Below are 13,068 nucleotides of genomic sequence, written 5' to 3'. Positions count from 1 at the left end.
AACAAATGGATTCTTTTAAAATGTTTGTAAGTTGTAAGACTCTTGAGAATGGAGAGGAACCTTTAAAGAACACGGGCCCCTGTACCTCCCTGGAAGGCAGTGAAGTTAAATCAACAGGGGAAAAGAGGGCAGGTGAAGCAAGACTCTGCTCATTGTCTGAGGTGGCAAAGGAGAGGTATCCATGACACCACGGGACACTAGCTAAAATTACGTCCAGGTCACGTAACCATAAGAAGAGGTGACTCACTTAGGGAAGCTAAAAACAAAACAAATCTTATTTACAGAAGGTTACAGAACAATGACCTACTTTATAAAGGACAGGAAAAACAACAACAACAAAAAAATAAATGCCAAGTTGGGTTGTTATCTGCTTGAAATAACCAAGTTACATTAGTTTGGGGATCTTTACAATTCCATAATATTTAGTTTCAATTCTTGCCACAAAGGTCCCCAGAGCTATTCAATCACCTACGAAGTACAATAAAATTACCACGTACCCTTGACCCTTCAGCTGCAGCTAACATTTTACTAATGTTATTTTATCATGCTCTCTTTCTCTTTTTTTTTTTTTAATGGATTTTAAAGCAGATCCCACACATCCTGTCAATCAGGAGACATTCCAAGGGTGCTAACAGTTCTGACTCTGTACATTAGGAAAGCGTTTGTGAGAAGGCAGTGAGCCTAACCCGCGCATATAGCGTATCCTGTCAACAGCCAAAGGTCTAAGCAAAGGCTGCCAAGGAAAACGTTGACTCGGAGCAGCCAGTCCAGCACAACATTTAATTTCCGTGCAAGATCCAAGTCCATGTACTCGATTGGCAAATAGTCACTGCGTACCCACTATGTCAAGTGAGTCAACCCACGCCTCCGGAGACATGGCCATGAACCAGAGAGAAAATAAAGGACCCGACTAAGGCTTCCACGTTGAAAAAAAAAAAAAAAATCTGCAGAACAAAACTAAAACACACTCTGGCTTTTACTAACTCGCCTGAAGTCAGTCGCATTAACTGACGTGGCTCAGAACCTATTTTCAGAGCAGTTTTAGTTTGTATCCCCGCCCGCCCCCCCCCCAAACTGGTTCACCTTTTAAAAAGTAGCCCTCAGAGACCTACCGCCGTGCTGACAGCAGAGAAGGGGACCACGTTCTGGTTCGCTACACCTCTAACACACCGCAACTGGTGACGAATAAATGCACCTGTTATATATATATATATATATATATATATATATATATATATATATATATATATATATGTTCATTCTTTCAATATTAAACAATACCTACACACTCCAAAGTGTTCTGTGGCCAATGAAGGAAACAAATACAGATTTAAAGAAAGACAAGAAGATATCTCTAATAGTTCTANTATATATATATATATATATATATATATATATATATATATATGTTCATTCTTTCATTCATAAACAATACCTACACACTCCAAAGTGTTCTGTGGCCAATGAAGGAAACAAATACAGATTTAAAGAAAGACAAGAAGATATCTCTAATAGTTCTAATATTTACATTGTGAATCCTAACTTGTGGTCTGGCTGCACTGTCCATCCCCTCCCCGCCCCAACCAACAACCAACCAAGGGTGAATGTAACCATTATCAGAAACAACACTTAATCTCTAGAGAGCCTTCTGGCACCTGCCTGGTGAGTTGCTTCAAAGGCTGGCCACGTATGGGGAAATGTGTCCTGGGCCGGGAATCTTACCTTAGTCCCTACCTCCAGCGGGCAAGTATGCTTACCTTAATTACACTCGGCAACCCCAAATCCATCTCCAAGTCATGCCAAGAAACAACAACAGACTGTCACTGTCCTCAGAGGCTAAGCCAGGGCTTTGGAGGGCTCTGGGTTTGGGATCTGTCCGTTATGGGGTGCCTCGCTAGACTGGTGACACATAAGGTCCCCTGCTGGCTCTACATGCTAGAATGCCTCACGGTTAGACTGAGGTACAATGTGGGTAACTGTGTTACAGAAGGAACAAAGGCCTATTTGACCGGTGAACTCCTGGCACAGAAACAAGACACACCTTTAAAGTAGGAATACCAGGTAAGTTGACTCTAGTACAGTTATATAAGATTAGCTAGAATTCGACACTAACCACCCCTCCCACATTCTGAGAAACCCAGAACCAGCTGTGTCTCACTGAACCCACTCTTAAACCCAAGGCTCACCTCCAGGAGGCACATGTTTTGGTCTGAAGATTTCAACCCCTTGATCCTAACTGCTAAGATCTAGCCTAGCAGAGTAGACACTGCCTTAATGTCTCCCAGCTTCAGCCAGTCATATAGACACCATGAAGGGGGAACTAAGGGTAAGACACTGTATAAAATGCTGGGATCGGGGGGGGGGGGGGCTGAGGCCATGCTATACAAGGAGGGAAGCCTCTAATAGACAAGCTTGAACCTGGGGCCCGACAGTGGAAGACCCCTGACCGTTTCTTCTTAGGAAGGATCTGGTCAGAGCTGCATTTCCAGAAAAGCCATTATCCCTTCCTCTCAGCACCCACACCATTGCATCCTAACTACGAGCCACCGCTGTCTATGCGGAAATGGCAAGCTCTAGACTTGGTTGGTGGTACTGAGTATCCAAGTCAGGAGCAGGTGCCCACTGGTGATATGGTTCAGCCAGTACACGAGAATAAACAGACTCTGCCCACTGACTGCGTTTGCGGACACAAGTCAGGGACAATACCTAATGTCAGTCATCTTCGGACCAGTCCAGAGCCCAGGAACATTTCTGAAAACACGGAAATGACAATAACTAGGTCTCTCTCTTATCTGGAGCTGACCATATGGTTGAAGTGCTCCTAAGAGGAAGAGATGTATATACATACATACCAAGACACACACCAGTCAGAGGCAGGGATGCCAACCAAAATATCAAGTGACCAGTGAAAAAGATTCAGAATTAGCAGGTAGGACATTTGGGACCACAACCATTTTTTGTTTGGTTTGGTTTGGTTTGGTTATTTTGAGACAGGGTTTCTCTGTGTAGCATTGGCTGTCCTTGAACTCACTCTGTAGAGCAGGCTGGCCTCAAACTCAGAAATCAGCCTGCCTCTGCCTCCCAAGTGCTGGGATTAAAGGCGTGCGCCACCACTGCCCAGCCACAAGCATTTTTTAACTGGTATAGGTATACCTCAAAATTTTAGTCACTAGTTTGGTCGCTGGTGCATCCTAGCTGAGTGTCAGAGAACCCAAGGTCCCAGTGAAAGACACTGAGAAGGGAGAGAGTCACACTTGGACCAGTACCTCTGAGCGACAGCACTGAGGAAAGAGGCTGAGGAAATGATTGGCATTAGAGCAAGACCCATGTCAACACACGCGTGGAGGTCTAGCCCCTTTCCAGGATACACGCCAGCAACTCAGGTCCTTGGACAGCTCAGAGTCTTAGGGTGCAGAGGTCCTTTAGTCCCATGGTCGCACGTCCTGCTGTTCTCATTCATGGGGCTTTGCAGTAGCCAAGGAAACAGCACACTGGAACCAGGCCGCAGAAGCCCTGGAAAGGTTAACTAAAGGAAGACTGGCGGCTCGGAGGGTGTCTGCCCTCAAGTTCTGCTTAGGAAAAGTTACCCTCTTCTTTCTTAGCCAACACCACCCCTCCGCGAGACCCCCTCCCCCTTTCTTCTTCATTTTTGAGAGAGGGTAGTCTTGTCTCCAGTGCTAGCCTGAAACATAATATGTAGCCCAGCCTAACCCCAAACTCAAGGTGACTCTCCTGCCTCAGCCTCCTACGTGCTGGGATCACAGATGCTACCATCCCCAGATTTGTTTTGTTTTTTTAACAAGGACTTCTGCTGTCTAAACTGGAGATAACAGACTGTGAACTTAAATACTAAGAATTCAAGGAAGAAACAGGTGCATGCTGGGAAATGTTGGGCAGAGAGTAGATTATGGTAAGCAGAAACCTGCTGACTACCAGTCTTAGGACATTAATTCAAGGACAACACTGGGGGCCAGACAGTCCTCCAACAGGCACAGGGGTCCAGGAACCACAGGAACCAACTCCGTGTGTGTGTGTGTGTGTGTGTGTGTGTGTGTGTGTGTGTGTGTAAGATGGCCAGAGGGGGAAGGCAGGCTGTGTAAGCTTGACTAGCCATACCCTCTCCCTCTGCTACAGCTATTCCATCAGTGAGAAGAGGGAGCTGGGCTATTTCAGAGGTTGGGGTTTGTCTGACAGGGCTCTAAGGTGCCGAGACATAGACATGACTGTGTGTGGGTCCCACTCGCGCTCAATCCACCTTACTTCACCCACGGCATCCCTGTTACACTTAGCCCATGGCTTCTAGTTCTGTACTTTTACCAGGCAAACAACTCAGTCAGAATCACTGGACAATGCCACAGAGCCTGCCAACTGAGGACAGAGGAGTCCATCTTCTGGCCTACTGGATGGTCTCAATAGGATCACCGTCCCGGGAAGGGGGTGAGAGTGCTTCCCAAATCAACAGCAGAGGGCAGATCCATGTGTCACAGTGAGGTGAATCTCCTCCTGCTAATGAGCTTTGGCTCCACAGTCTGTACCAAGTTAGGGCCCTGGTCCTGCCCGTGGTCTCCCCAACACTTGATGCCTTGATCAATCACCCCAACTGTGTGTACTCCAGGTTTCCAAGGCCTCGTTCAAGGGCAGATGGGACCCCTTTTACTTTTTAATTCTCACCCTGACCTACACTGAATCAATCAAGCTCTGATCTCTCGGAACTCAGGTGTTATGAAGAGAAAATTCATGGCTGAGGATAAACGAGACAAAAAAAAAAAAAAAAAAAAAAAAAAAAAAAAAAGTCAAGGAACTTTCCAGGCCCGAGAAATCTACTCCAGAGGGACATAAGAGGAAGCACTTGAAAAAAAGCTCAGGCCCCACCACCAGGCAGCCTAGACTCAAATCCTGCCTTGGGTGACTTAATCTCCAAATGGCAGAGAGAAGCAGTTCTCAACCTGCTTCTCCAGGACCCCACCCCCTTAGGATCAAACGATCCTTTCACAGGGGTCGCCGAAGACCACAGAAAACACAGATATTTACATTATAATTTACCACAGTAGCAGAATTACAGTTATGAAGTAGCAATGCAAACACTTTTAGGGTTGGGGGGGAGGGGATCACCACACCATGAGGAGCTGTATTAAAGGGTCGCAGCATCAGGAAGGCTGAGAGCCACTGTCATAGTCTAAAAGTAATACCTGCCTCACAGGGCTCCCGAGGGACCACGTGAAGCTCCCAGAGCATAACCTCTACTGCATCTCTGAGATGAGGGACACCCGTAACAGTGTAATCCTGTTACAGCTACCTCTTAATTCTGCTTAATCAACGGTGTTCTAACTTCCTGCCTACAGACACTTCGCCTCCAACAAACCTGAGTGCAGAGAGCCAAATTTCTACAGCAGCCAAAACCCTGCAAATGCGCAGATAATGCATTTATCAGAAGTCGCACCCAAAATACGGAAATGTTCTAAGATGTTCAAACCACACTTTTCTGCTGCTCTAACTTCTTTCCATCTATCTTTCCAAACCACGAAATCGTTATTTCAACAGCTTTTCACTAAAATACACGAACCCAAAAGTCCATTAAAACCAACTCAGGAATTTTTAAGTAACTTACAAAATCATGAGTTTTTTTTTTTTTTTTAAAGGATGTGTTTAATTTTAAACATGTTTGTTTTAATTAGAGAACAGAGCTTGGTAAACTGTTCTGAAATAATCAACAAAGAGAGAGTAATGAATAAATTAAAAGTAGTCATCTTCAAAATGTGTTAGCAAATCTGAGGAGATTAAAATTGAATAACTGAGGTGATTAAAAGTGAATAACTGAGGTGATTAAAAGTGAACCGTCAGTCTGGAGCGATGGCTCAGCAGGTAAGAGCATCGGTTGCTCTTCCAAAGGACCTGAGTTCAATTCCCAGCATCCACAAGGCAGCCCCTAACCATCAGTAATGCCAGTCCCAAAGGATTCAAAGCCCTCTTCTAGACTCTGGAGGCACTGCATGCATGTGGTATCCAGACATACATGAAGGCAGAATATCCAGACATAGAAAACAAAAATAAAGGTTAATTTAAAAAAACGAATTGTCAAAATGTTCAACTTAAATGATAATATATGCCTTAAAATTATTTTTCAATTTGCTTATAAAACAACTGGAAGAAAATAAACCCAAATGTAATTTCTTGAAGACGTTTCACTTTTATATGCCCTGGGTTTTTTTTATAACAAGTATATATTACTTTTATAATATGAAAAAGTAAAACTTTTAATTTAGATACTTAGACAGCTTTCATATTTTTTGCTTAAAACTTGAAGACTAGCAAATAATTCATAAAGAGAACTACCCCAGGCTCCTATGTGCATTAAACCACTGGTTTTGAAATCTTAGGCTTAAGATATGGGGCCTATGCTGTTCTCCTGCAGACTCCCACTATCCTAAGGGTATAATGCCTTCATAAACCTCCAGGCTAAGCAACACCCTTCCTAACCAGTCAAGACAAGAAAAGGACTGTAATCTCTCGCCCTCCTCACCTTCACTCCTCAAAGTTTACAACTGACAAACAGGACTGCTGCCGAAGGTTAAAAAAATTATAAACATCAGGATGGACAAAGCAGAAAAATTAACTTATTCATGTGGTTGGTAATTTTCTTTCCCTTGGCCATATTACCCACTACCCTGGGATTTCACAAACTGAGATTCCTCCGGAGTTGATACTCGGGAGTTTTGTGAGGAGGAGGAGAATCCCAGTGTGCCAGCACAAACACTGCTCAAACCTCCTCGACTTTCTCTTCGAGTTCAGCTACTACTTTAGGCCTTGCATTTCTTTCAAGCTCTCAGAAGCCATTAAAGTACCAGGATGTTGAAACCTAAACTCAATCGCAGTAGCTTCGGAACACCTCTGTGCACTGAGAACCGCCCTCCAGGCACCAGTGCCAAAGGTACATCATGACCCTCAAGTGCATGTCGAACCACTCATTTGGACTGAAGGCCTTCACTAAGGGACTCAGGCACCTTAAGCTATCTGGGCGGAAGAGTCAGGCTTAAAGGGGGTTCAAGAGACACAGCTGGGAGCTGCCTTCAAGCACACTCTTCCCATTTTGCAGGATGAAAGCTGTGCACACTGCATCATGTAAACAAGCCTGCCCGTGAAACATTTCTAACGGTGTGACTCAAATTGAATTTAGTCATAGGAGACAGTGCACGCAAACGAGCAGTGAATGGCAAGCTTACCCATCAAATGAAACTGAGCTTACAAACTAAATGACTCTAAAAAGAATGAGGATACACGTGTAGAAGTCACAGTCTAAGAACAATAGCAGCAAGGCTTCAGGGAGAAAGACACAATCTCTACAGGTAAATGACTAAACCACCTGATCTTTCCCAGGGCCCTTACTCCAAACACGGAATCCCACAGTTCTAGATAGCTGCATTCAAACTAAAGATGTGCTAAAGACATTAATTCACAACACGGCGACATGTTGGCTCGCATTTGGTGACTTCACGTTTAACCCAGGAACTCAGTAGCTGAAAAGTACCTGTATGGTATAAATATAGATAACCTGTCCCTACTGTGTCAGATGCCACGCGTGTTAAATGTCAAAATTTCCAAGGCCTTGTGATTTCAGTCAGGCTGTAATAATAATAAAACAATGATAAAATATAAATAACAGAGGCAGGAAGGAAATATGTGAAAATGCTTAGGATCACGGATGGGGAGGGTTGTTTTTTTTTTAAGTTTTGTCTGTTTACTGTAAACTTAGAAGAAGTGAATAAGGTGTGTTGCTTTTTTTTTTTTTTTTTTGCAACCTTCTCCAGTCATATAATTTTAGCTCAAGATCTCAATGCAGACCTTTCACAAAGAACCAGCTCCACACCACAAAGGGATTTCCTTCAGCTGAACTACAAGAAAGAACATCTCCCAGGATGAGGCCCTGTCTTCTGTTCTTGTCACACCTCACCGCCGTGTTGCTCCAAACCCATGGTTCCTTTTAGCTGCTCCTCATTCTTAACCTTGCCCACTGCAGACCTTCAGTTCTTAACTTTGGTGAACTAGAAGGGTTTGGATGATTTCTGAGTTACGCTAATAATTTTCATTGGGATAACCACAGATTACCTTTCGAAACGTGTATCCCAGAAACATAATCAAATGTCAAGTTCTTAAAGGGAAGACTACAGATGGATACTCACAGTTCCAAGATGAAGCATTTTCATAACGGCCATTCTTAACTAGGTTCCATAACCATGAGCTTAAGCAGTGTGGCAAAATGGTCTGTAAGCTCGGGCATAGTGCACTGATTAGATGGAGCTGTTTTCTCTAGATGCTAATCCATGTGTTCTTTTAAGTCTTGTATCAACACTCGGGGTCTACGTTTCAAGGTGATAAATATCATTTTTGCTCCCTAATTAAAAAAAAAAAAAATTAAAAGCCAGATTGCCTTAAATCAATGACTCCATCACCACTGTGTGTAGTGGCTCTGGGAGCTCCTCTTGGAGACACCGCGAGAATTTCTACTTATGACATCGGGCTCTGAGCGCTGCTTCTGATCCTCCTCGAACGCTCGGCGCAGGGGCACGTCACAGAGCGGCACCGGGACAGTCCGTGTCCACGCGCGGTGAGTGCGCGCCTCACAGTCCCCGCCTCTGGGGGCACGAGGGATGCGATGGCGGAGACGCCAGGGTCCCCAGCAAGCAGGACCACCTCTCGGCACCTGAGCCAGGCAGGGAAGGTCCCAGCCTCCACACCAGCCAGGGACCGGTGCAGAGAGGAACCTCTTGACTCCGTGGTGCACCAGCCCCGCGCGCGCACAGCCCGCGGGGGAACCCGGGCTCCGGCACCGGAAGCGGCGGCCGCCGGAGCGGCCCCGGAGCCTCCCGAAGCCGAGGAAAACGAGGCCGTGGAGCCCAGGCCGGAAAAGCGGAACGTCCCGCAGAGCCGCGGGGCGGTTCTCCGGTCTCGGCCCGGCTAGGGTCGCCTTGGCCGACACGCGGCCCTTCCCGGCTGGCGCACTCACCTCCTCCGCTGCCCGGGCTGCTCCACAGGCGGCTGTCACTGCAATCCACGAACTGCCCCGCGCCGGGTTGCGATGCTATTTAAGGAGTCGCGGTCGCAGCTGCTCTTTTGGCTGCGCCACCGGCGTTGCAGCAGCAGCAGCAGCAGCAGCAGCAGGGCCGGGCGGCTGGTAGTGCGCGTGCCGTGCCACGACGCCCCGCCCCGTCCGCAGGCTCCTCCCCGCCCCATCTATTAGCGCGCCCACTCCCCCTCGCCAGCTCCGCCCCTCCTGTCGCACAGGTCGAACCTGTCCCGCCCCATCACACCCACCGCTCCTCTCGGGTCCCGCCCCATCGGCGCCATTCCCGCCTCCCAAGCCCCGCCCTATCTGGACCGATCCAAGCCCCTCAGACCCGCCGCTCCTCTCGGGCCACGCCCATCAGCTCCAGTCCTTCCACTCCCGCCACGCCTCCTCGGTCGTTCGCCCCGCCCCTCAAGGCCCAGTCCTTCTTCAGGTCAGGTCCCGCCCAGTCCTACTGACTCCGCCTCTCCTTCCAAGCCGCAAGGTGGGCGTGGCCTCCGTCAGGTCCAAGAGCAGAGCTGTCAGCAAGCAAAAGCCACTAAGGTCACCCAAACTGCCCTCTAGTTTCACAATGAATCTGAGGTAGGGCAAAGGGTAAATCTGGACCCTGAAGTCTCCTGAACCTGATAATGTGATGCTTTGGAATGTTGCAGGTGCCCTTTATCTCTTCCATCCTTAACATTCTTCCACAGCTGACTTCTTGGCATGGCCTCTCTGCTTGGAGGGACCATGGTAGCTGAAGAAGTCCCATCTTTCTTTAGCACAGATATACACGAACCCCTTTAATCCAGTTTCACCACGGTCCCCACACCAAGTTTCACCACAGTCCTTGGCTAGGAATACAGGACTTCCGCAATGTCCTGGCCATGAGACATCTCTGGACAACCCGGGCCCCTGTGTGGTTCGAGTGAAAAGCAGACTAGTCATTGCTTAAGGACGGTGTCCACCTGCCAAGTTTTAAAGGTTTGTCTGCCCTGCTCAACCTTGGCTCCATAGACTTGACAAATCCCTTGAGATGACCTTTTAGGGCTACCAACGGCCAGTGCAAGGCCAGTAGGATGGCTCACTGGGTTAAAGCCCATGCATGTCACAAAGCCTAAAGTGCAATTCTCAATCCTCAGGGCTGTGAGTACCATTTCTACACGTGCACCATGTGCATATGTAACCCTCCTCCAAATGTCATTTAAAAAATCTTAAATGTACTCCAAAGCTTTAAGATAATCTTTTAAAAGGTTAAATACTAGCATAGTCACTGTTGCCTGGTATCCAGAACTGGTCAGTGTGGCTAAGTTGAGATGTAGATCATGCTAACATTTTGAATGAAAAATAAAGGGTCAATATAATTGTTGCCAGGTTCAACAGCTTCATGTTACTTTGCCATTGCATGAGGCCAGTTGTCCAGGTACAGGATTTGTTCCCAGCCTTAGGTGGAAGGTTTTCTAATATGGCTTTAAATTTGAGGGACAATTATTGCCAGAACACCTCTAATAACAAATCATTTACTAGGTGGCACTATTAATAAACTATAATGCTCAAAACCCTATGAGGTGGTACCACCAATGGTCCTCTTTTGTAGAACAGAAAACTGAAAGGGCAGAGTCAGGTGTAAGAAAGGGCAAGACCACCAGGCAGTGGTGGTGCACGCCTTTAATCCCAGCACTCGGGAGGCAGAGGCAGGCGGATTTCTGAGTTCGAGGCCAGCCTGGTCTACAGAGTGAGTTCCAGGACAGCCAGGGCTACGGAGAGAAACCCTGTCTCGGACAAAAAAGGGGGAGGGGCAAGACCATTCTTAGAATTCAAGATCATGTGCTTCTAAACCATGGGCTTTACAACCACAGAGACCTACCCTACCCTCTTGGGAGATGATTCATTCCCTCTAGTCACAATTATACTCAAGCTGACTCAAGTAATAAGTGCTTTTCCCGGGTGTCTCTGGCCTTCCTCCTGTGGAGTCTGAGGCTCCTTGTCCAATGCTGGTGAGGCAATCCTCAAACAGCTGCCATAACTGCTGCTTAACCCCTTTGGGGGGGGATTGAATGACCCTTTCACAGGGGTAACCTAAGACCATCAGAAAACACAGATATTTATGATTCATAGCAGTAGCAAAATTGCAGTTATGGCACAGCGAGGAAAATAATTTTATGGTTGGGGGGGGATCACCACAATATGAGGAGTTATATCAAAGCGTGGCAGCATTAGGAAGGTTGAAAAACAGTATAGCAACTGGGTCTTCTAGGTCCTTGAGATTCCTATCTTCCAGGTCTATAAGACTTTCTTGTCTATAAGGAGAAAGAAATAGACTCCATTTTCAGTTGACTACATCTCGGCTTCTTTGAGTCTCTTTCTCTTCACCTGCAATATTACCCATTTTTCTCCTCTCCTTTTTACTTTTTGTTAACATAAATTAATTCATTTATTGCAGGTTAGGTAAATCTCGAACAGTAATGCTTCTACTGGCCTTTGAGTTAGTCCCTTCAGTCTTCAGATGACAGACCTAAGACAGAAGAAGATATATTGTAAACCCAGGCCCCCTGCCAGCCACTGTTTACATGGACAAACCACGATGCCAGGTGCCAATGGCTTATCTCTTCATCTTGGTCTTGCCACAGAAGAAGCAAATGTGTTTGGAATGCTTCCACATCTTCCGGAGGGAGGTGCCATGGTGGGTCCCATATATCTCTGTGCATTTTGCCACATCACTGGAAGCTAAGCCCATCCCTTAGCTAATCTTCAGCCCAGGACTACCTTAGGCATTTTCTAGGTTCTGTAGTACAGTCCTTTTCTAGTACTATGCAACCACCCACCAGAAATGAGGTGATTTCAAGAACAGAAATATGTAGTCCCACGTTGGGGTTGGGGTGTCTTACAAGAGTAAGGTGTCAAGATTTGTTCCTGAGGTCTGCAAAGAAAAGGCCTCCTCCAGGTCTCTCTTGGAATTGCAAACATCTGTCTTGGCCCCTTGCCTTTCTATGGCATACTCCCAGTGTCTCCTCCCCCAACCATCCTTTCCAGCGTGTGGTCTAAATCTCTAAGGGACACCAGTCATATGCATGAGTACCCAACCTAAGGCCCTAATTTTTAACTTGATAGTCTCCATTGAGATGCCATTCTCCAACACAGGAAGGCTTACATGTTGGCAGGTGACAGGGAGCCTCTGGCCTCCTCACATCCCACGGTAAGACATTCATCCCCAAGTTGGGTATCTCAAGTTGGATCCAAGCCCTGTATCTTAGTCAGCGTTCTATTAGTGTGAAGAGACATCATCACCATGGCAACTTTTAGAAAGGAAATCATTTAACTGGGGCTGGCTTATGGGTTCAGAGGTTTAGTCCATTGCCATCATGGCAGGAACGTAGAGGCAGGCAGGCAGACGTGGTGCTGGAGAGGTAGCTGAGAGTTCTGGATCAGTAGGCAGCAAGAAGAGAGTGAACCACTGGGCATGGCTTGAGCATTTGAAACCCAAGTTCAACCCTAGTGACACACTTCCAACAAGGCCACACCTAGATCCACTCTCTAATGACTACCCATGGGGGCATTCCTATTTAGACCACCACACCTGAATGCAGGGATTTTGCATTTTGTAGAGCCAAACATAGAGGAGTCACTTGGGAGATTTCTCTATGGAAGTTGGAGTCTCTTGTCTGTTGCTTAGCCTCTCTTACATTTGACCTGATTTTTTTAAATGTGGCTAACTGCAGCTATATTCAAATCTATTATCTGTCTTTAAAAAAAATCAACTGATCCGTCTTCTAGCAAAACTAAGCAGAGATTAAGTTCTCTGGGCGAAAAAAGGCTGCTTGGCAGGTTGGCAGTGGCCTCATATCTAAAGTTTCATTGCGATCATCCACTGTAATGACGCGCCATACGCTCAGGCATGGCACCGCCCACAATGGGCTGGGCCTTCGCCCATCAATCACTCATGAAAAACCACCTGGATCTCACGGAAAGAATTTTTCTCAACTGATTTTTGTCTAACTCTAGCTTGTGTCAAGTTGACATAAAATGAT

At 46.5% G+C, this 13,068-nt stretch overlaps 1 protein-coding gene across 2 annotated transcripts in view; it reads right to left on the bottom strand.

Annotated features, from left to right (window-relative positions):
- The window catches only part of Acsl1 (acyl-CoA synthetase long chain family member 1), a 65,923-nt gene extending 56,727 nt beyond the window's left edge, over positions 1-9,196 (bottom strand). Inside the window, exon 1 of one of the 2 annotated variants that reach the window (XM_021218646.2) lies at positions 9,002-9,196. The gene's annotated coding sequence lies outside the window, so the exon portion shown is untranslated. Of the gene's footprint in view, positions 1-1,757; positions 1,937-9,001 lie in introns of those variants that run through there. The other variant, XM_029532324.1, reaches the window with a different exon arrangement.
- Between the last annotated feature and the right edge of the window lie 3,872 nt (positions 9,197-13,068).

This window comes from Mus pahari, chromosome 19 (genome assembly GCF_900095145.1).
Source record: "Mus pahari chromosome 19, PAHARI_EIJ_v1.1, whole genome shotgun sequence".
NCBI classification, from domain to species: Eukaryota; Metazoa; Chordata; class Mammalia; order Rodentia; family Muridae; genus Mus; species Mus pahari.
The sequence above is the reverse complement of the archived record's forward strand: the minus strand, read 5'-3'. Positions and strand labels throughout refer to the sequence as shown.